Here is a 25,513-nt window from a genome sequence, read left to right on the forward strand (position 1 = left end):
AGTATTTCCAGGGAAGACGTTAAGTCTGAGGGACTATGCACAGGCCCAAATGATAATTGTTTTATGATCCTTCTATGTATGAACCAACCGATAGAGGGAATAATCCGAAAGTGTTAATACCAAAGATTAGCTAATCTGGTTGGAGGTGCGCCATTAAGCAAATTGCAATGACTGGTTAGGTGGTTTAGAAAAAACACTAGTGGGTTTATATCTAAAGAAGCCTTAATGTGTGGTGCACTCCTTTTTCTTTATGTTTAATGAATAAATGAAAACATAACTTTAATTATTTTTATTTAAGATAGATTTTTCAGTAGGCATGACATAAGGCAATTGATTGTCAGCCTGGAATGACAAAAAATTAATGAAAGATATCAAATAATTTATATACCAGCACTACCTATGTATGGGTATATGGGTAGAGCAATAACTGATATAAGCAAGTGAAATATAAAAGGGATTTAAACACAGGTTTTATTTATCAAATTTATGAGATCCTTTCACGACGGGGTTGTGATCTCAGAAAAAAACCTGTTTTAAAGCTGCTCCCTGCAGAGCGTTACTACTGCATACAACCTAAGTGCTCCCTGCAGAGCGTTACTACTGCATACATCCTAAGTGATCCCTGCAGAGCGTTACTACTGCATAAAACCTAAGTGCTCCCTACAGAGCGTTACTACTGCATACAACCTAAGTGCTCTCTGCAGAGCGTTACTACTGCATACAACCTAAGTGCTCCCTGCAGAGTGTCACTACTGCATACAACCTAAGTGCTCCCTGCAGAGCGTTACTACTTCATACAACCTAAGTGCTCCCTGCAGAGCATTACTAATGCATGCAACCGAAGTGCTCCCTGCAGAGCGTTACTACTGCATACTACCTAAGTGCTCCCTGCAGAGCGTTACTACTACATACTACCTAAGTGCTCCCTGCAGAGCGTTACCACTGCATACTACCTAAGTGCTCCCTGCAGAGCGTTACTACTGCATACAACCTAAGTGCTCCCTGCAGAGCGTTACTACTGCATACAACTTGAGGGCTCGTTACTACTGCATACTACCTAAGTGCTCCCTGCAGAGCGTTACTACTGCATACAACCTAAGTGCTCCCTGCAGAGTGTTACTACTGCATACAACCTAAGTGCTCCCTGCAGAGCGTTACTACTGCATACAACTTAAGGGCTCGTTACTACTGCATACTACCTAAGTGCTCCTTGCAGAGCGTTACTACTGCATACAACCTAAGTGCTCCCTGCAGAGCGTTACTACAACATACACCCTAAGTGCTCCCTGCAGAGCGTTACTACTGCATACAACCTAAGTGCTCTCTGCAGAGCGTTACTACTGCTTACAATCTAAGTGCTTCCTGCAGAGCGTTACTACTGCATACAACCTAAGTGCTCCCTGCAGAGCATTACTACTGCATACAACCTAAGTCCTCCCTGCAGAGCGTTACTACTGCATACAACCTAAGTGCTCCCTGCAGAGTGTTACTACTCCGTGCAACCTAAGTGCTCCCTGCAGAGCGTTACTACTGCATAGAACCTAAGTGCTCCCTGCAGAGCGTTACCACTGCATACAACCTAAGTGCTCCCTGCAGAGCGTTACCACTGCATACAACCTAAGTGCTCCCTGCAGAGTGTTACCACTGCATACAACCTAAGTGCTCCCTGCAGAGCGTTACTACTGCATACAACCTAAGTACTCCTTGCAGAGCGTTACTACTGCATACAACCTAAGTGGCCTTTTCTGGTAACCACTATGTCTTACAATGACCAGTACAAGACACCTTACGCCCTTCAAGGTTTGTCACCAACCAATGCCTGTCGGTGACCTTTCCAGTTTCGGAGGAGCTGGATGCGCTCATAACGGCGGCTTGAAACATCCGGATGCAAAATTTCAGGTATCAGGAAAAATGTCTTCCTATCATTTTCCCGCAGATAACAGGAAGCGTTATGAGACCTCTCCGATTGTAGATCCTTCGGTGTCTCGTCTAAGAAGACGGTTCTGCCGGTTCCTGGAGCGACTTCGCTGAAGGAAGTGTTGGATAGGAAGTTGGAATCCACCTTGAAGACTATTTACTCGGCGGCGGGGGTATTACATCGCCCGGCGCAGGTAGGTTGTTGGGTCAACAAGGCAATGGAAGCTTGGGCAGAAAAATTGTCCTCTGGACTTCGTGATGATTTGCCAGTGGATCAACTTATTCTGTTGGCAGAACACATTCGCGAATCAGCCCTTTATCTTTGCGAGGCTTCCAAGGACATCTGTATTCTCGGAGCTAGGATTTCCGCTTTAGCAATTTCGGTCCGCAGAGCTCTCTGGCTGCGGCAATGGCAGGTGGATACAGAGTCCAAAAGGGCAGCAGATGCATTGCCCTTTACAGGAGAGGTCCTGTTCGGTAAGGATCTGGATGCCTGGATTTCTCAAGTCAACTTATCTTCCTTCTGCTGCTCGAGCCTCTCACGGGCCCTATAGGGGTCCCTCCTTTCAATCCTTTCGTGCCCCTTCTAGGTTTCGAGGGCAGGGGAGGAGCTTCCGTCGCCATGGCCATAGAGGTAGAGGCAGAGGTTCCACAGCCTCAACCCAGTCAGAGGTTAAGTCCTCCACCGCTACCACCGCATGACGGGCTTCCATCCCACCTGGGAGACCACAGGGTGGGAGCTCATCTGTGGGATTTCAGGGAGGCCTGGGTACAATCCTGTGCAGATGCTTGGATCAGGGATCTCATCATTTGCGGTTACAAGCTCGATTTTCAAGCCCGACCGCCTCAGCGTTTCTTCACCATGGGTTTACCAGTTTCTGATGACAGAAGAGTTGCCTTGCAGGCAACAGTCCAGAAGCTTCTATCCGCAAAGGTACTGATCCATGTTCCTTCTCATCATCGGAAATAGGGCTATCACTCAAGCCAATCCTGAACTTGAAGGATCTCAATCCATGTTTGAGGATATTCAAGTTCAAGATGGAGTCCCTCCAGTCTGTTATTGCGGGGTTGGTGTGAAACGAGTTTCTGGCATCCTTAGATATCAAGGATGCATACTTACATGTTCCCATTTGGCCTCCTCATCAGGCTTTTCTCCGGTTCGCGATACAGGATGCTCATTTCCAGTTCCAGGCCCTTCCATTCGGTCTCTCTTCTGCTCCCAGAGTATTCACAAAGGTCATGGCGGTCATAATGGCACTACTTCGGAAGCAGGGTGTGATGATTGTCCCCTATCTGGACGATCTACCTATAAAGGCACGCTCTACAGGCCTGTTACTTCAGAATAGCCGGATAACTGATGAAGAAAAATCAGGAATGAGGTAATAAGGATGTGAGTCACTTGTTGTTATAAGTTATACGTTTGGCAAAATCACATTTATGAAAGACGCTGCTACGCTGTCTATTGGAGACTCTTTTTGTGGCCACAAAAGAGCAGCCCGGGCTTTAAATTGGGAGAAATAAGATAGAGTTGTTGAAAAACGGGAAGTGACTTGTCAAATTGTAATGATGGTACCGCAGTGAATTGTATGCTTAGCATTTATGGGCGACCGTGCGTCCAGTTTATTTCAAAGTGGAGTGACATCACACAGAATGAGGCAATACCATTTCCTATTACGGGAAGATTTGTGGAAAAAAGAAATGTGTAACTGGACTGCAGATAATGTTAAGACTAACCTCTGTATTAACACATGTACTGACATTGCAAACTCACATAACAATCCTCCACCATACAATAATATCACATCATTACCAGCATCACTATACCCTGTGAAAGAATTACAGTCACTACAAAATGCACCTAATGATATTTCAACTATTGAGGATGACACAACTCTTATCCAGTTTGCTGTTTCTCAAAATACACTTTCTCACGTTCCAGAGGCGTCTCATATTCCACAGCCACCAGCTTCTGGCACTTCTCCAGCAGCACAGGGCGCGCTGAGCTCAGCCCCCCCTCCACTCACTGGCAGCACGCAGCAACCACACAGTTCACCCACTACATATAGCTATGCCCACGCAAGCCCACAACAAGAACAGCATAGGAAATCAACACAGGATGTAGACACATTACATGACAATATCCAGCAACTGGCATCTATAATATCAAGTGACTCTTCTGTTTCACATCTTTCTGCTTCTTCCCCTGATTTCTATCAGCTTCCAATACCTAAGCTTTCCATTGCTACTCCACCGGTGGCCTCTCCTGTATATATAAGTGGTAATCAGGCATGTCTTAATGTCACCAGTACACCTCAGCAAATTGTACAGTCAATTAGAACACTCAGACAGGGACCAAGGTTTAATTACAGAATACTAAATAACACAGGACAGCGGGTATTTCATCGCACAGGGAAACAAGAAGTAATTGACACTGACACTCAAGATCAGCTTGCAGCATACACCATACAGGTACCCACAGATCAGAACTTATGGAAACTAATACTGATACTATAGCATTGAACCCTATGCGTACAATAAAATTACCAGGTAGAGCAGAAGTGAAAGGTGAAAGAGATACCATTGTTAAAACACAAACAAACTATAGCAGCGCTAATAATTAATCAACACATGGGATTGAGTGAAAAGTATATATAGCAATTTAATATAATGGCAATTTCTGCCTAATAAAACAAAGGTGCACAGTTATTATACTGCAGTAGTTAAAAAGCTTGGGTCTCATTTAAGAATGCCTTTGATAAGCAGTCCGTTCCTATTACATGAACTGGATAAGCAGATAAACAATTGTGAAATAAAGACTGACTGCGCAGTCTGACCTTCCAACTTTACCCGTGCCGCTAGAGGTGAAGTCCCTTGGGAATAATTGTGGTATTTGTACATCCAAACGGGTTTCCTCAGTATGATGCGGTGTCCTCTTAATAAAGGCAGTAAGTAGCGGGATGTTGAAGAGTTATTTCTTCCGTGTATCTGCAACAGTGGATGTCCAGTTCTGGTCCGGATATAGGCAATGAAATGGCAGATGATGACTGAAGGGAATTTAACCCTATTTGTGCCTCCTCGATTTAACCATCTCTGGTACCAGTGAAAGCAGTTCTTAACCCCATACAGACAGCACACGAGTCAGTGGTTAAGAATTACTCTGCTTTATTATAAGGAACAAAGGTTTATAAAGGCAACGTACATGGGTGTAACTGACATGTTGTTACACTCTTATTGGCTCGTTAGTAGTTACCAGGCAGAATAGAAAAAGCTTGTGCATCAGGCGGTTTTCAATATATGGGTTTTCTACAAAGTCTTAAACCTCTAGTAGAGTTATTAATCACAAACAGAAATAGAGATAACAGTTTTGGCCTGGAATGCAACCCTCCCCTGAGAGGGAGTCACAGACAGGCCTTGAATTGTATGAACAGATAAAGGTACCCTGTACAAAGTGGTACGTATATCTATTCAAACCCATAACAGTTCATATAACATATTTAACCCTTCTATCCCCTCTTAGAATCATATATTTATATAACATGATTCTTTTCATAGAGCTTTTTATTTCTATATTCAGTTTGGTATTGCTTATAGGCTGCAGTGGAGTTAGGAGGGATTGTAAGGACGGCTTCATACATAAGCGATGTTTTCAATACCTTTTGTGGCGAGTTTTCTGCAGCAGGGTATAATGCAAAAGAAAACAACACAAAAAATTGCTATCACAATCAATATGTAGATTCCTAGTTGAACAAGACCCTGTTTCCAATTTTCAAACCAACCAAAGTATTGGCTCCATGGGTTATCAATACCTGAATTCCTTTTTAGCTCTATGGATAAATCATCTAGTTTTTTTATGGCTAAGGTAACTTTACCATTAGGGCCTGTATTGTCAGGTATATAGGTACAACACCCTTCTACCTTACTAATGTAAACACAAGTACCACCTTTTTTGCTAGTATCATATCAAGGGCCATTTGGTTTTGGAATGTCATCTGGGAAGTGGCTTCTAGTTGCTCAGAAAGACCCTTAAGAGCATCTTTTGTGTCATTTACAAATCTCTGCTGATTATAGTAGATACAATTAATCCATGCAACATTTTTATTAGCAGTTATTATAGGGATTAAGGATTCAAATCTTGCAGCTACTTCATCTCTAGCTTTGAATTTGTCTGGCACCCCTCTTGGGACCCCTATTGCATCAATATATACATGTGGATCAAAAACTACCTCCTGGGAGTTCCCTCTTCCTTCTATTGGGGGAAACAACAGGAGGGGATATTTGTTCATCATCTGGAAGAATGTGGAGGGGCATAATTATTTTGGCAAAGGCGCATTTCCCTTTCCATGCAGTGTCTAATTTAGTTCTTAGCTTCATATCTCCACAGATGTAATAAATGTCACCTAAAGGCTTAGTTTGATTAACTAAGACGGTAGTTCTTTTTTCTGTACAGTACCCTGGAGGAAAGATTTTTAAATCCTTCCCTGAGGTAGTGTTTGATATATAGCAGGTGTAATTACCTGGGTATATGGTTATTGTGTTACCAGGGTTGGGGTTTTTTGAGAGTAAGGGGTATTCCTTTTTCCATGTTTCACAATCACTGTCATTGGTTTTTGTATCATTGTAGAGACTAAAAAGAAAACAGCTTTCTTGAGATAGTGGGATATTTAAAGGGACCGTGCCTAAATGAGGTCTAGATTTACCACATACATAACAATTGCTCACATTATGCTTCTTTATATTATATCTCATCCATTCCAACCCAAAAATTAATATCAGAAAATCCAGTCTCAATGGCCATAGTGTCTTCAAATGTGGGGCTATCTATGGCTATTATATCCTTGAATGTAGTTATGTGAGGCATGATGGGGTTGGGCCGTGGTTTGTTAGATTTGAGCAGGGCGTACATGTCTTTTAGGTGAAATGTTTGTATTTTGACTATAATGTCCACTTCCCCATCATTAAGGACTTGTTATTTTTATCCTTCTTGCTTAAAGCCTCACTGGGTTTGTGACCCCAATCAATACCAATGTTCCATCCCACGGCTCCCCAATGATCACAGTTCTTTCCCCAATTCTTGCTGGTAACACAAACATAAACAATTTCTGTTCCTATACCTTATCTATTTGCTCTAATTTTCCACATATAGTTTGAAAGAAAATCTTTATATTCTACAGTATATGTGGCCACATGAGTGCTGGATGAATTATACCATAGGGAGGTTTGTCCATTCGTTTGTGTAATATCTACTTCAGTTCTGGATATGGGTGTCTGATAGGCAAGTATAAGTAGGGTAATCAGAGTCCATATTTGAGTAGAATTCTGGGTTTGTTTTGTCAGCAAAAGGGTCCTCTTCTCCATGTTGGAGGTCAGGGCTGTCTGCCCCCGTTAGTACCTCTCTGGAATCTCCCTCACGGTCTGGTCTGGGTACCTTCTTTACTCGGGATGGATGAATCCAGGTGGGCCCCTCTTCGGTAAGGACAGCCGTCCTGGTCACTGCCACAACTTCCGTCTCTGGACCATAGGTGAAATCTCCTGGACCTTTATTCCTCGGGAGCACTTTCACAACGACTTTGTCTCCGACTTGAAAAGGATGTGTCGGTTCCTGTGGATTAAAAGGATTTTTACAAACAACCTTGTGTTCAATTTCATCTAGTTTCGTTATAAGGGACCTAACATATTCTTCCTTTATAAGTTCTAAATCACCTTCCTGTACTATTAATGGTTTCTTAGCCCAAGGTGTAGGGAAGGGCCTACCCATAAGTATTTCAAAGGGTGAATAACCTAGGGTCTTCATTCTGATTTCTGCTAGGATAATGGGAAGGACCTGTTTCCATTTGTGGAAGGTACCTCCTGTGGCCTTCCTAAGTTTGTCCTACCCCATGGTAGTGAACAATGAACAAAGGGGCACTTGTTTGGGGTATACAAGGTTTCCCCTCTTTGCAGATTAATCCTAATTTGGGATTTTTCTGCAATACAGGATATATCCAGTCATCCAAATCCTTGTTGGAGGCTGTGGCCTGTAGTTCCGTGATAAGATATTGATTATTAATGGCAGGGGGGGGGTCATGACAGTCATATGGGACTGGGCAATGGGTTGTAGAGCTGCTTCTTTGGCAGTTCTGTCAGCAAGGGCATTTCCTTCTGATATGTCGTCCTTGCCACCAGTATGGGCCCTACAGTGCAAAATTGCAATGTCAGAGGGCAGTGTGGTGGCATGGAGGAGGTTTGTTTTGGTACATTTGGCAGGCTCTGGTAAGGGCTATGAGCTCTGCAGCCTGTGCCGATTGGTAAGGTATGGGCTTTGCTTCAAGAATGTCATTGGGCAGGCGCACAACGGCATAACCTGCTTGGTATGTGGAGTCATTTGGTCTGCTACAGGAGCCATCAACAAAGACATTATCTGAACCGGGTATTGGCACAGGGGACATGTCTAATCTCGGGGAGGTCTCTGATTCTATTGATGCTGAGCAATCATGGTCGTCAGGTATGTCATCTTGGGGACCCTTTTGTCCTAGGCGTGCATTAAGAATGGGTGCTGGGCCTGATGACGTGTTTGCATATTTGATGATGAGGGATGGGTTGCTTTGTAATAGGACTGCATACCCACTAAGGCGTTGGGCTGACATATGCTGTGTATGCAAGCCGTTAAGTATTGCTACTGCATCATGTGTTGTGTGTAGAATTGTTGTGTGACCTAAGGTGAGTGTAGTTGCCATCTCAGCCACCATTGCACAAGCTGCCAGTGCTCTGAGGCAGGCAGGCAGGCATACCTTGGACCGACACAGGAATACCACAGGGCGCAGTTTGCCTCCATGTAAGTTAGTACCCCCGCCATGGTTTACAGTTGTCCCTTGCATATAAATGAAACGGCAGTACAGTTTGGGAGGCTCAGTGCCGGACTTTTTACCAACATACATTTTAGACTTTCATATGCAGTTAACATTTCTTGTGACCATTGAATCTGTTTAGGTTTGTTATTGAGAGTGGCTTGTCTCAAGATATTGTCATATTAGGAACAATCAGATATCCACTGTCTGCAATAATTAATCATGCCCAGAAAGTTTCCTTCTGAGTAGTTGGGGTGACCAGGCCCAATACAGACTGAATGCGTTGTGGACTGATTTTCCTTTCTCCCTCTGTGAGTACAAAACCCAGATAATCAACATGCTTTTTACACCATTGCATTTTTGCTTTTGACACTTTGTGTCCACATTCACAGAGCCAGTTTAACAGTTTGACTACAGAGAAGCAGATCATCTGCATGCTGTAGCAGGACAGGACCATAGGGGGGGTGCCAGGGAGCCAATGTGGCTTGGAGTACAATGCTATACACAACAGGTGAATAAACATACCTGTGGTAATCTGCACCATGTTAACTGCTTGCCCTCAAAAGAAAAAGCAAAAAGTAACTGTGTCTGGGGGGTCCACTGGTATGCTGAAAAATGCATTTTTTTAAATTAATCACTGAAAAAAAATGCAGCATCTACAGGGATGGCTGAGAGGAGTGAGTTTACATCAGGTACAATTGGTGCAATGGGAACAATTAGCTGATTAATTGCTCTAAGATCTTGCACAAACCTTATAGTCCCATCTACTTTTGCTACAGGGTTAACTGGTGTGCAGTATGGGGATACTACATGTCTAAGAATGCCTTGCTCTAAAAATTGCTGTACCATAGGTCTAAGACCTTCTATTTTTTCTTTTAGGATTCATGGTACTGGTCCCTACACAGGACACTGGTGGTGGCTTCACTGTCCTTCCAGTGACCAGTGAGCTGCATGAAAGTCGGGACACTCTCCTCCGGGCCCCGTCAGCGGGGCTGTCCCTGTCAGTCAATTTGGAACCTTGGGGCGTCTCTGGGAGTATTGTTAGTGTGGGCAGGTTCAGGCAGCAGTGGTTGTTTAAGTATGCTAAGGGTTAAGGACAGTCCCTAGCCCAATGTCCATCCTTGCCGCAATTAAAGCAGGATGTATGTCATCTGCTCGGAGGTGCAGGGGGACCCCTATTCTATGGGATGTCCCGCTGGGGGTGAGGGTTCCTGTACTGACAGATTTCCTCATTTCAAAACAACCTGCTGCTTTTTTTTTTTTTTCATATAAATGTTTTTCAAAATCTTTAAAATTATCAGAAATCCAACTGGAAACACTCTGTTTTACAGTTAATGACACTGTTGGCAACAAGTTGTTTATAAATGTAGAAATTAGTAAGTTGTCGGTATTAACTAGGGTGAGACCTGCCTCCTCTGACCAACACTTTTAAATCACTTCCAGAATTCAGTCACATTCTCACTAGGTTTCTGTTTGCAAGCTACTGCTGCTGCTGGGACAGACGAGGGGAGGGGAGGGGGGTATGCAGTCTCTTTACTCTGGTCTGATCTCATATTATCAACAAGTAACTAACGTGTCTAAACTGAATTAATAACAATCTTTATCATAAAAAAACCAAAACATAGATTGTTCCAAACACAGTATCGTATAATGCGTGTACACCATACTTGCCCACCCACGCAATATATTTCTAAAAGAATTCACAAATAATAGGGAAGGGGAACAAGTCTATGTATGCATTCGGCTGATCTGATCATAAATCATTGGTAACATGTGGGATTACACATTCCTACATAAACTACCAGAGACAGAACAGAGAAGATTGTTATTATTATTTATATGGCGCCACAAGGGTTCCGCAGCGCCCAATTACAGAGTACATAAGCAAATAATCATCTAGGAAAACAGCAACTTACAGTTGGCTACAATATAGGACAAGTACAGGGTAAATAAACATAGCTACATCAGCAGATGACACTGGAATAAGTATCAGGTGGCAGAAAGCTGCTGGATTTGGTGCAGCTGAAGATTATTAAAGTAAGAAAGGATAAGCACATGAGGGAGGAGGGTGAGTACAAAAGATAAGGAATAACAGCACAACTTGTGATACCAAATGTACGTACACTTACTACCCGTACAATTAATATCTCTGCAATCGTGGACAATGTTATTTGTTACAAATCAACTTTCAAATGTACTTAAAATCACTGTAAACAACAATGTCCTCTGACACTCAGCGCCCGTGCACTTACCACCCGTTCACTGAGTGTCCTTAATAGAAAAAATTACAATATAAGTACTTATAAGACAAACATACAAACATTTAGGTGATCAAATCGAGGAGGCGTTGTTATTTGGACTTCTCGTCCATCTTATGGTATCCCAGATACCTTTGCTTTTTAAAGATTTCGTGGACCCCTGGTCCTGGTATCCCTGATACCTGTATATGGCGCCCGGCGCCTTTAAGAAAACAAGTTTCTTTTCTGCCAAGTCCCCGACTTGGATTGTATTTTTGGTCACGTGTTCCCGGAACACGGAATGAGTTCATATCTAGTAGTAATCGCAATCCCTGAACGGAAAAGACAGACAATAAAATTCTCTATCTTACCGGGCAGGGGACGATCACCTAGATCCCGGACCTAGCCCCCAGCCGAAGGGAATTTAACCCTTTTTGTGCCTCCTCGATTTAACCATCTCTGGTACCAGTGAAAGCAGTTCTTAACCCCATACAGACAGCACACGAGTCAGTGGTTAAGAATTACTCTGCTTTATTATAAGGAACAAAGGTTTATAAAGGCAACGTACATGGGTGTAACTGACATGTTGTTACACTCTTATTGGCTCGTTAGTAGTTACCAGGCAGAATAGAAAAAGCTTGTGCATCAGGCGGTTTTCCATATATTGGTTTTCTACAAAGTCTTAAACCTCTAGTAGAGTTATTAATCACAAACAGAAATAGAGATAACAGTTTTGGCCTGGAATGCAACCCTCCCCTGAGAGGGAGTCACAGACAGGCCTTGAATTGTATGAACAGATAAAGGTACCCTGTACAAAGTGGTACGTATATCTATTCAAACCCATAACAGTTCATATAACATATTTAACCCTTCAATGACCCAATAGAGTGGTTCTGACGCGTTTCACTGTACAACCTACAGCTTTTTCAAAGAGCAGAAGTGAAAGGTGAAAGAGATACCATTGTTAGCCTGGCTGTGCCAGCCTCCTCAGTGGAGGTCAGTTACCCATTATCAAAACCTGAGTTGTTAAGTATAAAAGCTGGATTCCCCGACCCAAGAAAGAACTCTAATGCCACTTGTAGGTACCTCTCACAGGAGTATTATGTACATAAGTTTACTTGCAGGGATCTAGAGCAGATATTATATACATGTTTACCGGAAGACTTAGCGCAATTCCTTGCTACAAGCATTGATCTTGCCACAAATGATTTCAGCGACCCAACTAAGGCCAAAATAGATGCACTAAATACTAGACTGCGGGAATTATACCCACCAGTCCCCAAATGGGACGACTTGTTTACAGTCAGACAGGCAGATAATGAAACAGTGGATGAGTATTTTGACAGATTTAAGTTAATGGTGCCCACATTTACTGCAGGTGAAGTGATAGTTAAACCAAATGAGGCTTCCACCATGCTGGTCAAATGTTTTGTTGAAGGTCTAAAACCTGCAGTAATGACAGCTCTCAAAACCACTAAATTAGCATGGAGAACCTCCCCAATAACCACTGTAGTGGGGGAAGAAAGAGCGCATGAACTTAATCTTGACAAACCCGCCCCAGTCCTTGTTGTAGATCACATTCCTCCTGCACAAATTCAGCAACAGACAAATATATCCAACCCACAGACAGTTCAAAACACTCAGGGGCAACTTACACAAAGCCATTGGGACCCCAGACAGCCAAGGCATAGCCAGCAGAATAGAAACTCATGGCAGGGATCGCAGGGAGGTAAGTACACACCTAGAAACATAGGTCCGGTATACCAGGGCCCCAGACACCCAGACCTAATGGCATGCTTTGCATGCGGTAAGTACGGCCATAGAGCTAGATATTGCAGGAGTCAGGTGATCTCACAGCACAGATTATACCCACATGGAAATGTGGGGACACCCAGCTGCCCCACACAGACTCCTTACCACCAGTATGATAACCAAGGACCCCATGTGAGCAATCAGGGCGGCACACACAATCAGGTGTCACGCTGGCAGCGGCAATCATACTGAAGCCATCCAGTGTCTTCATTATGCAGCGTGCAATGCCAACACATTGAGGAACCCACGGTTACTGTGCATGGAAATAATGAACCTGTTTCTTTTTTACTAGACACTGGAGCGGCTAAGTCACTACTTACCACTGCACTACCTTCACAGACGCTTTCAGGGCACACGGTCCCAGCGGTCGGAGTCTCAGGACAATTACAGCACTTACCAATACTAGCTGATAGTAATATACAGATAGGATCATTGAATGATACACACGCTTTCTTACTAGCATCCAACGCACCAGCAAACTTGCTGGGCTGTGACCTACTATGTAAACTCAAAGGCACCATTTACTGCACAGCGGATGGTATTTACTTAGACATTCCCAAATCACTAGAAAGCAATGCACAAGTGCTGTCAGACACACCAGTCCCACTCCTGTCATTGCACCTTGAGCAAACCAACTCCCATATGCGTGAAGACATCCTGCAAGCAGTTCCCAGCTCCTTATGGGCACAGTATAAGGATGAGGTAGGCTTACTTCAAGATGTGGACCCTATTATGGTAAAGCTGCAGCCAGGGAAGTCCCCACCATGCATCACGCAGTACCCGCTGAAACCGGGAGTGGAGGAAGGGGCATACCCATCCATCCGCTCACTTCTGGATCAGGGGGTCTTGCGCAAATGCGTCAGTGCTGCAAATTCTCCGATCTTTCCAATATGGAAACCGGGCCCCGCACAAACTTACTGTATCGTGCAGGACTTGCGCGTGCTTAATGCAGTCATACAAGAATGCCACCCTGTGGTGCCCAACCCCACTATGATACTTACACAGGTCCCACCAGATGTAGAGTTTTTCACAGTTATTGACCTATGCTCAGATTTTTTCTCCATTCCATTACTTACAGACTGTCAGTACCTGTTTGCGTTTACATTTAAGGGTCCACAGCATACCTGGACTCATATGCCCCAGGGGCTATGGGATACTCCTACTTATTTTAGCCAAGCCCTCCATGATAAATTGCAGAATTGGTCCCCAACACATAACTCAGTGCTTATTCAATATGTTGATGATTTGTTATTGTGTTCACAGACAGAGGAGGAATCGTGGGAAGACTCAGTGTCCCTGTTGACTTTCCTCACCTCCATGGGGTTGAAAGCCAGCAAAGCCAAACAGCAGCTGTCCCAGCAGAAAGTGCAGTACCTAGGTCACTGCCTCTCCCAAGGACAGCACCATCTCCTACCATCATGCATCCAGGCCATACAGAATATGCCTCTGCCACTCACCCAAAAGCAAATACGCACCTTTCTAGGGATGACCTCTTTCTGTAGACACTGGAGCGGCTAAGTCACTACTTACCACTGCACTACCTTCACAGATGCTTTCAGGGCACACGGTCCCAGCGGTCAGAGTCTCAGGACAATTACAGCACTTACCAATACTAGCTGATAGTAATATACAGATAGGACCATTGAATGATACACACACTTTCTTACTAGCATCCAATGCACCAGCAAACTTGCTGGGCTGTGACCTACTATGTAAACTCAAAGGCACCATTTACTGCACAGCGGATGGTATTTACTTAGACATTCCCAAATCACTAGAAAGCAATGCACAAGTGCTGTCAGACACACCAGTCCCACTCCTGTCATTGCACCTTGAGCAAACCAACTCCCATATGCGTGAAGACATCCTGCAAGCAGTTCCCAGCTCCTTATGGGCACAGTATAAGGATGAGGTAGGCTTACTTCAAGATGTGGACCCTATTATGGTAAAGCTGCAGCCAGGGAAGTCCCCACCATGCATCACGCAGTACCCGCTGAAACCGGGAGTGGAGGAAGGGGCATACCCATCCATCCGCTCACTTCTGGATCAGGGGGTCTTGCGCAAATGCGTCAGTGCTGCAAATTCTCCGATCTTTCCAATATGGAAACCGGGCCCCGCACAAACTTACTGTATCGTGCAGGACTTGCGCGTGCTTAATGCAGTCATACAAGAATGCCACCCTGTGGTGCCCAACCCCACTATGATACTTACACAGGTCCCACCAGATGTAGAGTTTTTCACAGTTATTGACCTATGCTCAGATTTTTTCTCCATTCCATTACTTACAGACTGTCAGTACCTGTTTGCGTTTACATTTAAGGGTCCACAGCATACCTGGACTCATATGCCCCAGGGGCTATGGGATACTCCTACTTATTTTAGCCAAGCCCTCCATGATAAATTGCAGAATTGGTCCCCAACACATAACTCAGTGCTTATTCAATATGTTGATGATTTGTTATTGTGTTCACAGACAGAGGAGGAATCGTGGGAAGACTCAGTGTCCCTGTTGACTTTCCTCACCTCCATGGGGTTGAAAGCCAGCAAAGCCAAACAGCAGCTGTCCCAGCAGAAAGTGCAGTACCTAGGTCACTGCCTCTCCCAAGGACAGCACCATCTCCTACCATCATGCATCCAGGCCATACAGAATATGCCTCTGCCACTCACCCAAAAGCAAATACGCACCTTTCTAGGGATGACCTCTTTCTGTAGACACTGGATACCAGGATATGCTGCTATAGCACTACCTCTCCAGGAACTGGTAGCCATAAAAAAGCCTGATCCTGTCATACATGATGACACCACACTACTAGTGTTTCATCAGTTGAAGGAAGCCCTCACTGCCACCCCAGCCCTAGGCTTCCCATGTTACACTAAACCATTGTTTCTCTTTTGTACAGAGCTCGACGGCTGTGCTGCTGGAGTACTAACTCAGAAAAATAGGGACTGTCACTGCCCAGTGGGATATTACAGCACACAGCTGGATACAGTAGATAGGGGTGTGGTTCCTTTTGTCGACAATGTTTAGGTCGACCACTATAGGTCAACAGTCACTAGGTTGACATGGATGGAAGGTCGACAGGGTTTCTAGGTCAACATGTGCTAGGTCGACAGGTCTAAATGTCGACATGAGGATTTAAAAAAAAATTGTGTCGTTTTCTTCGGAAAGTGACCGGGATCCCAAATTAGTGCACCGCGCCCCCTCGCATGGCTCGCTCCGCTCGCCATGCTTCTGGCATGGTGCCTTCGCTCCGCTACCGCTTCGCTCGGCACACTTTACCGTTCCAATCATAGTCCACGTGGATCATTAAGTATGAAAAAATATATATATATATAAAAAAAAAACATGTCGACCTTTATACCTGTCGACCTAGCACATGTCAAACTAGAAACCCTGTCGACCTTCCATCCATGTCGACCTAGTGACTGTTGACCTATAGTGGTCGACCTAGACACTGTGGATCTTCAGATTGGATCCCGTAGCTAGGGGGCTGCCGCAATACTTGTGCGCGGTGGCTGCAGCAGCTACACTTGTTGACAAGACAGCAGACATAGTTCTAGCACACACTCTACCTGAATGTCCCGCACGCAGTTGCAGCTTTACTAAACGGTTCCACCACAAAACACATCACAGCTTCCAGGATAACCAAATGGGAACTCGCGCTTCTTATGCCCCCTAACATAATATTGCAGCGCTGCACAACTTTGAATCCAGCAAATTTCTTCCCAGGTGTGACTGGACAGTCACAAAGTGGGGAGAAGATAGATGATCATGATTGTGAAAAGCTGACCCAGACTTTATGCCCTCCAAGACTAGATATGAGACACTGAGATACAGAATGCAGACCTGAACCTGTATGTTGATGGTAGCTGCCTCTGCCAGAATGACATGGGCATTCTGACATCTGGATACACCATAGTGGACGATACACGTCATTGAAGCACTCCCGATTCCACCACCCCACTCTGCTCCAAAAGTAGAACTCATAGCATTGGGAAGGGCATGTTACTTGGCACGAAACAGAATTGTTAACATTTATTCAGGAAGTGAGCAAGGCCGACGTACGGGCGAAAAGCGTCTTCCATCCCGCTCACCTGCCCTGCTGTCTGCCAACATGGACTGATCCTCCTGCCACCTCTTACAGCCTACTCGTCTGAGCCATCTTCTGTCCCGCTCGTCTGCCCTGCTGTCTACCGAAACGGACTGATCTTCCTGCCGTCTTCCGCAGCCGACCTGTTTGAGCCATCTTCTGTCCCGCTCACCTGCCCTACTGTCTGCCTAAACGGACTGATTCTCTTGCCGTCTTCCGCAGCCGACTCCTCCGAGCCGTTCCACAGGGTCATACTCTCCAGGGAAACAGGAATCTGCATTGCGCTACACAGCATTAGAGTGACTCCCAAACCTCTCAGTCTGTCCCCTTATGAGGTGTTATTCGGAAAACATCCCAACCTGATGATAGGCCCAGAAGAAAGCCACTCCACTCTACATGATCTAACCACAAAATATGTCCTAGACTTGCATGAACAATTCAAACAGATACACAAGGGACTAATTCTCTCTAAAGCTGCTAATCAAAGTGACTTGAAATGCCATGATGTGAAACCAGGAGAATTTGTGATGGTTAGAAATTTCTTACGCTCTGGTTCATTTGTAGACAGGTGGGAGGGCCCATACCAAGTACTGTTGACCATGCCCACGGCTATAAAGGTGGCAGAGAAATCGGCTTGGATACATGCATTGCAAGAAAGTGACTGAGGACGGAAAGAGCAAAGAGTCCCAGAAAAGCCCACCAGAGGAAGAAGCTGCAGAAACATTGAACTTGCAGGCTCTTTTTGAGGAACCCCAGTAACCAGAGACTAAGAGATAAAATGGCCTGGTTTGGTAAGATGTATGTTGAAAATGATATGGGACAATCCGTGTTGCTAAACCCCAACCAGGTGCAGAAAAGATTCAGAATGGCTACCGAAATTGGAGTATTGGTTCTAAGCCTGGGAGTAATAATATGGATGGGGGATTGTTGACTTACTACTTACTAACTAGGATGACTGAGGGTCCAAGGCAGGGGCAGTCTGATGGGGTGCATGAGGTGGCTTCCCCAGAGGGTATGTTTCTGATGACCTTTGAGGAAGTAATACATCCCTATCCTAGTCATGTACCTCTCATCACACCCCTAGACACAAGAAACAAAAGAAAAGAGGAAAAACAAGAGTACCCAAACAGATGTCAACAGCTACCCCTGATAGCCAGATGTATTTGTAAATATTACGGACGAAACCTTGAACAAAGATGGATAGATTGGTGCCACGATGATCCACTGCTTTTTGGAGGTACACGCACAGTCAGGGCCCCCATAGAACAGACCGAGTGCCACAAGATGGTAAATGTGTATAGATGTATCTGTGTACACTGTGGGAGAATCCCCCAGAATGATTGTATAGTATGGTGTTATGAAGGTGAGGAGAGGAATCAGACACAACACTCAGACACACACCATACACTCCATGATCAGGAATGGCTCCCCGTGGAAAGGGAAAATAAGAATAAAAACACAAAGACAGATGAAAGCCCCTATGAGGGCCCAGTGAGAAAAGCTAGGGTATATGAGAGGAACACCTTTGTAGAACTGGCCCCAGCGGCCGCCCATAGTAATGCTTTCTGTGTAGTACCACCCAAACATGTGGGAGAAGCTTATAAGACCTGCTTTATATGCATTCCAATAACAATAGAAGAAATGCAGAAGATAGAATTGCTACCAGGAAAAATATCACCTTTATAGACATTAACATGGAAACATTAGGGACCAACAACCCAGGAAGATAAAATCGGGCAGTATCTCACCACCAGGTATAAGCTGGAGATACAGCCTAGTATATCTGAAAAGAACTGTTGGGATATTGTTGGTAAGCCACAGTTTAAGTCTTTAGGGGTTACCCCAAAATGCACTTGGTAACAATAAGCAGCCCTGGGATTGACATATACATGCCCAGGGGCTTATTATTAGTATGTGGGGATATTGCATATTCTTATTACCCAGCAGATCACATGGGTATTTGTTATTTGGGCAGACTCACCTTTGTAGCAGCTCACACAAACATAACTACTTTGGACTCTCACAGTAAAGAAAAAAGGTCTTTAGATCCTGATTGCCGATCAGACTTACCATTACTCAGCAAGGCACAATACTCAGCATTAGCCTTTTCACTCATAGGAGTCCCAGGACTCAGCCTGTATAACACAAGGGTGATAAATAGCATAGCTTGTGGATTGGCTAAAACCATAAATGCCACCAGTACGGCTATTGCTCTTATAAATGAAGAACTCAGAGAAGTAAGAGATGGTATGATACAAATAGAGTAGCCACTGACTACCTGTTACTTAAAGCAGGAAGTGGTTGTGAACAATTTAAAGGAATGTGTTGTTTTATCATCGCAGATAATTATAATCCCATTGAACAAAAGGTTAAGTTATTGCAGGATATACAAGAACATATGGCCCAATCGGCTGATTGGGACCCCTTCGGATAGATGGGAGCCGGAATCTCAAAATGGCTTTACCACATACTACACTTCAGATGGATGGGAGCTTTACCACATACTACACTATGCTATGATAATAATACTTATAATTTGTATAAGTTATGTAACAATCAAATGCCTGCCTGTCCTTGGACGATCGTGTGGGAGAGTACTCACACGGCCTGAAAGGAAGCCAAGAACCAAGCTTATGGTAATGACTCCCATTACCTACACTGCAGTAGCCACACACAGTGAATCAGTAGTATTATCACACACAGTAATATAGTAGTATTATCACACACAGTGAATCAGTAGTATTATCACACATAGTAATATAGTAGTATTATCACACACAGTGAATCAGTAGTATTATCACACATAGTGAATCAGTAGTATTATCACACACAGTCAGATTATCAGAAATATACCCTAATAGGTGCTTACACGCTCATGCTTCATATATGTACACTTAGTAAGAAGGAGCCTCCACCTATAGCCAGGTTGAAGAAGAAAAGAACACATTCTGTCGCTACCTCTTTCATTTCTCTTATCTGTCCAAGTTTTCTGGAGGGTTGAGACTTTTCACATCGATACTCAATGGACTCGTGCCGGCGATTGCATCCAGAGAACGGGTTTTCCTTTTCCTATCTCATATCTCACACTCATTTGAAAATTAATTTTAATATAATGAATATTTGATTTACTATATGTTGTGTTTAGAGATTAAACAAAAGACAGGAATGATGGAGGAAAAATCAAATATACATCTGTATTGCCTCAGAAATTGTGCTTTCAGACTTATAGGCCCTACACACTGGCCGATTTTCACTCCCCCCGTTACTGCCCCCCTGCCGCCGGGTCGCTCGTCGGACGTATCCGCCGTCCGGCAGCTCGGCGGCGGGTCGGCCAGTGTGTAGGGCCCCTTATAGTTATATATCTGTAATTGGCACTTTAATTCCCATAATGCTCAGTCTTTCTTACAGTGGAGTTTTCTGTCATCCTTTGTCCTAGCTTGTGACTAAGACTGTACGTGTCTAAATAGAGAGCCTTGTATTTAGATAACCAGAACTTAATAACATTTTATGGGGTTTGATAAATAAATATCAGATGAACCTTCGGCTCTGAAAAGAGCACCATGACATAGGAACAGGAATAACCTCTTTGCTGACGAAGCTTATTGAGCGACTCTATTGAAGACTCATGGAACCAGTCTGCCATCTTCAGAAGATCAGCCATTTCATCTAGCCCAGCTGACCATATTTGAGATTTCCTGTTGGTGACCAACAACCAATCTATAATCCCCTTGTTATCTGATTACACGCCCCTTTGATTAATGAATGATGAATTATTGTATAATTCTGTACTATATATGTAAGCCTGAAATCCCCTGAAGGGACGGACATCATTGATGAAGTCTGTGTAGGGTCACGTCTCTCTGCGCAGAAAAATATAGGCGTGGCCTCTTCTTTGATAATAAATTCTATATGCTGAATATTATCACAATGGAGACTCCCCAATTCCTCTAAAATAATTAGGCATTAACATAGTGATTGACATTAAGTGGGTGTTTCTGGGTGTCAACTGACCGTTTTCATGGAGTGTTCAAAAAAATGCAGGCGTGCCAGGAAAAACGCAGGCGTGGCTGGCTGAACGCAGGGCGTGTTTGTGATGTCACATCAGGAACAGAACAGTCTGAAGTGATCACAAGCGCTGAGAAGGTCTGGAGCTACTCTGAAACTGCGCCAAATTATTATGCAGCCGCTCTGCGATCCTTTCGTTCGCACTTCTGCTAATCTAAAATACACTTCCAGTGGGAGGCGGCTTAGCGTTTGCACGGCTGCTTAAAACTGCTAGCGAGCGAACAACTCGGAATGACCCCCACAGTTCTCTGTACTGGACGATACTCTTTTTTTACATTTATAATTAATTTTTTTTTCTAACTTTTTTTTTTTAGCTGTTTGAAAAATAGTTGTTGCCCTTACCCTAGTCTCTTCCTCCAAGTGACCTGTATTGAGGTCATTAGTACCACAGCGTTGGTTTCTTGACCTCATTGTACCGGACTTCTGATCATTGTGATCTATGCACTTCTTATGTTCCTTATAAAAGCACTGTTCAGAAATCTGCACTTTATCTTCTCTCCCCAATGTATGGTGGCAGCGCTGATATTCTGTGGGATACGCCTGATTCCCCTACTGGTTACTGTTGGTATAGTCCTTGCTACAAAGGCTCTTGTTCTCCTGATAGAGTCACTGAATCCAGACCAGAATTGGTGATTTTCTTCTGTTTTTTATATATAAAGTTTTTTTTACTTGCATTGTGTTTTTCTTGTTTAATTAATGGTTGTTAATGCAAATGTCATTTTGTGTAACATATTTTTGAAAAAATCAGAGGGTCAGCGAGACATTGTATCATTTACTATTTGCTGCTAATGCCCCAAAAACAACCGGACCTCCCAAATGTAAGTAGAAGGAACTGAAGCAGGTATCTCCCATACCTTCATACATGGACATTTCCAGGTAAGGGTCAGGTAAGTTTTTTTTTTTTAAAACAAGAACCCTAATTCACCTACAAGTTGTCAAAGTCAAATTGCACATTTTGATATTTAGAATACACTATGGAATTTACCAATGGATGCGTCTACGATGCATGCGTCAAATACGAATGCTAATGGCTAATACGGTAGGGGGCGCGAATGCCCGTAACGGCAAGTTACTGTGCGCATTACGGTATAAGATGCATTTGTTAATAAATATACTGTAACAAAATAGCTAATATTTCTTACATACACTCAAATGTATTACAGCCAGAAATACAAATTCCTATAGTGTGTAACATACAGTATCAGATTGCTCTGTCCAAACAGCCATTGTTTCCATGGAAGATAGACCTTGGACTGTGTGAATGTGTAAATACCGTTGTTTGCCCCAATTGCTAACACGAACAATTGCGTCTTGGTCCCGTGTTGCTCTAACAAACAAGAAGCCAGATACGAAACAATAGCTAAAGATATGCAGATTCTAGATTGTGTGCTTAACACACATTCATGCACACCAGAATCCTGTGTATATATATTCAATAATATACAGACCAGATATTGATACTTGTATTAAGAGTGATATGTCATATGTATTATGTATTCTGGCTTTATGGTTTACACAGCACTGACCTGTCCCCTACACAATGAGTTATACATAGCCTTTACACAACTGGTTAACTGTGTGTATATATATATATATATATATATAGGTATTGTTCCATTGAATATTAAGGACACCGTGTATGTATACCGTGTGTGGGATGAAATTGTTCAGGGTCACATAAGTAATAATTCGGTGGTTGTGAGGATATTGTCACATATTACGGCAAAAAGTTATTAGCAATACCAGATTCATGTATATTACTGTATGATACTGTGGTCGGTTTGAACTGGTCTTTAGCTGGGAGCCCAGAAGTAAACTGTAATCACATCACAAGATTAGGTGTCGCTCAGTGTTCCAGCTGACCAATGACCCACGGTGTACTGAATATGTCCCACCCCTGGACCAATGGAAGATCTTACATTCCCCATTGTACTGTTATTGGAGCATTGTATAAAAGGACGCACCTGGGCCAGGTTTCAGTCACCTTTCTCAGAGGTCATCTTGTAAGACGACTGAGGCCTGGAATCCGGTGGCGCAGCGTATGTATGAAGGTAACTTACTATTGTATTGGTATAGTTGTATTGCTAATTGTACTCGCATTTATTTCCCGTCTGTTGTATATTATTGTACGTATTACTGTATCTTTGAATTGTATTGTGTTGCTACAGTGTAGCATTGTTATCCCTTTGTGTCCGCTAGGGACTAATATATATGGTTATTGGGTTGGACCTCTAATCCTAATTTACCCCTCTGTCTCCACTAAGTTATTTTGTTAATCTGGCGAAGCGTCAGGGACACTTCCGACAATATACTAAGGTCTAAGTGTGTGTTATATTGCTGGAGCCATATATATTCACCAAGGTGTTACAAGAGCATCACACCGCTCAAAAGGTGCGCTAAGTGGTGCTACACATATCATAACATTGAGGAAACTGCGCAACTGATTTATTGTCCATCGGTTTACTTTAAAAACAGTTTATCACAAAGTAAAAGAAAAAAACAGAATAGTTGAATAGACATAATTTATTTAAAACCAACAAATGATAAAATTAATTACACAGAGACCACCCCTTCCCCCCATAATATCATCCCACTATTCAAATGAGCTGTCAAAATCGGACACAGCCAAAATTACACCGGAAATCTTTTGTTTTTAAACAACTTTTTTTCATATCTTTAATACACATATTTTTGTCTATATTTTAAACTTAAAAAATACTTTACCCTACACAACAGCCTATGGGGGTCATTCAGACTCTTCCGCAATAGCGTCTCCGAGCAGTTTACCCGGTGCTGGCAAAATACACATGCACAGCGGCCACACAGACACACATTGTGGTTGCATCCCTGAGGGGTGAACGCGGGCGGGCCGGGACCATTTCCCTGGGGGGGTGGGGGTGGGGGGATTGGGCTGTGTGATGTCACATCTGCGATCATCTCTGATTAACCCCCTATAAGCTTCCAGGGTGCACCTCATATCTCATCTTTTCCAAGTTACTACAAATGATATGAGATCGGTGGCAGCACTACTTTACTACATAAAGGGTGACATAGCAAATAACAGTAACACATACAAGGAATTAATTAGAAATAAGCATAATAATCATTAGGTCTAATTATCAACTGATTCTGTGTGGGACACATACACCTCTTTACTGTCTCCAGCAGCCCCTGGTACTGCACTGTGACCACCCGCCCCATCTCCCCCCACTATTGCCATCCACCCCGTGTCTACCCCACTACTGCCACCCACCCTGTCTCCCTCCTCAGCCCTGCTTGGGGATGTTTACCCACATAGACATTGCCTCCAGCAGCTCCTACTACTGCCCCTGCCCTGTCTCCCTCCTCAGCCCTGCTTGGGGACAATATTACCCACTTAGACACTGCCTCCAGCAGCCCCCCGCTACTGCACTACTGCCACCCACCCTGTCTCCCCGACATCTAAACACTGCTTGGGAATTTATGGTACTGCTAACAGTCCATCAACAGATGGAAGAAACCCAGGCAGTACGGAGGCAGCAGCTGCTTCTGGTATCATGGTCATGCAAGGCTGGGACTCAGTAAGATTACTTAATAGTGGGTCTAAATTCAGTAAGGATAGCAGATGCTGCTAATTAGCAATCCTTTTCCTAGCATGCTAGAGGCCGCCCATCGCAAGGCCACCCAGCATGCTGACCACCGCCTCCCCCCTTGATGAAGCAGAAATTGCGAGTGCCTCACAATTTCTGCTTTATCGTAGAAATTAGTGAAGCCTCCTGCTGCCGCTGCTTGCGCAGGAGGCCCGCTGCATTCTTCTTGATCACGGCGGCTGCATGTGATGTCACACAGCCGTGATCATGCCCGTTTGTCCACCTCTGCCCTCCGTTCACGCCACACTGCCCCCGCACCGATCCGTCTCTTCCCTGAAAATGGAACATTGCCCGCCCACCCCCGTGACTGCCTCTGCCTGACAGGCAATCACATTTTCTGCGTCCCCTCTGCAGAAAATGCAGATGCATGCACGGGATGGGCGCAGTGGATGCATCCGCAACTTTTTCTCAATAATTCCGTTTGGATCACACATTGCGATCAAACCTGAATTAGGCCCTGAGTCACCATCTTACAGGCAGCCAGTGAAGGGAGCATAAAATGGGTGTTATGTGGCAGGAACGGGCTGGTTAGGTAACAGCCTGGCTGCTGCATTCTCTACAAGCTACAAGCTCTGTAATTCTTTTGCTGGGAGACCTAGGTAGAGGACATTGCAGTAGTCTGCGTGATGATACAAGTACATGTATGACTGTAGGTAGATCTTCTGAGGGAAATAAGTGCTGGAGTCTGGCTATGTTCCTCAGATGAGGATCTGATTGTGGCTGATACCTGATGTCTAAGTGTCACTTAACCATCCAGGACACCAAGATTCTGCAAAGGATCAGCATTTTGTAACTCTAAACCCCCAAGTGTAAGTCTGGTTGGTTTGCAAAGCTGAGCTGTAGCCCTGCCCTTTGTTGGTGAGCTTCTACCATAAGGACATGTTTCACCAGGACTGAGTCACAGCCAACTGGCATCACCCACACCTGGAGCTCAGCTA

At 44.0% G+C, this 25,513-nt stretch overlaps 1 protein-coding gene across 1 annotated transcript in view; it reads right to left on the reverse strand.

Moving 5' to 3' along the window:
- The window catches only part of LOC134983515 (uncharacterized), a 251,465-nt gene that overhangs the window by 90,172 nt on the left and 135,780 nt on the right, over nt 1–25,513 (reverse strand). The window lies entirely within an intron of this gene.

The sequence above is a fragment of the Pseudophryne corroboree genome (genome assembly GCF_028390025.1).
Source record: "Pseudophryne corroboree isolate aPseCor3 chromosome 3 unlocalized genomic scaffold, aPseCor3.hap2 SUPER_3_unloc_17, whole genome shotgun sequence".
Taxonomy (NCBI): domain Eukaryota; kingdom Metazoa; phylum Chordata; class Amphibia; order Anura; family Myobatrachidae; genus Pseudophryne; species Pseudophryne corroboree.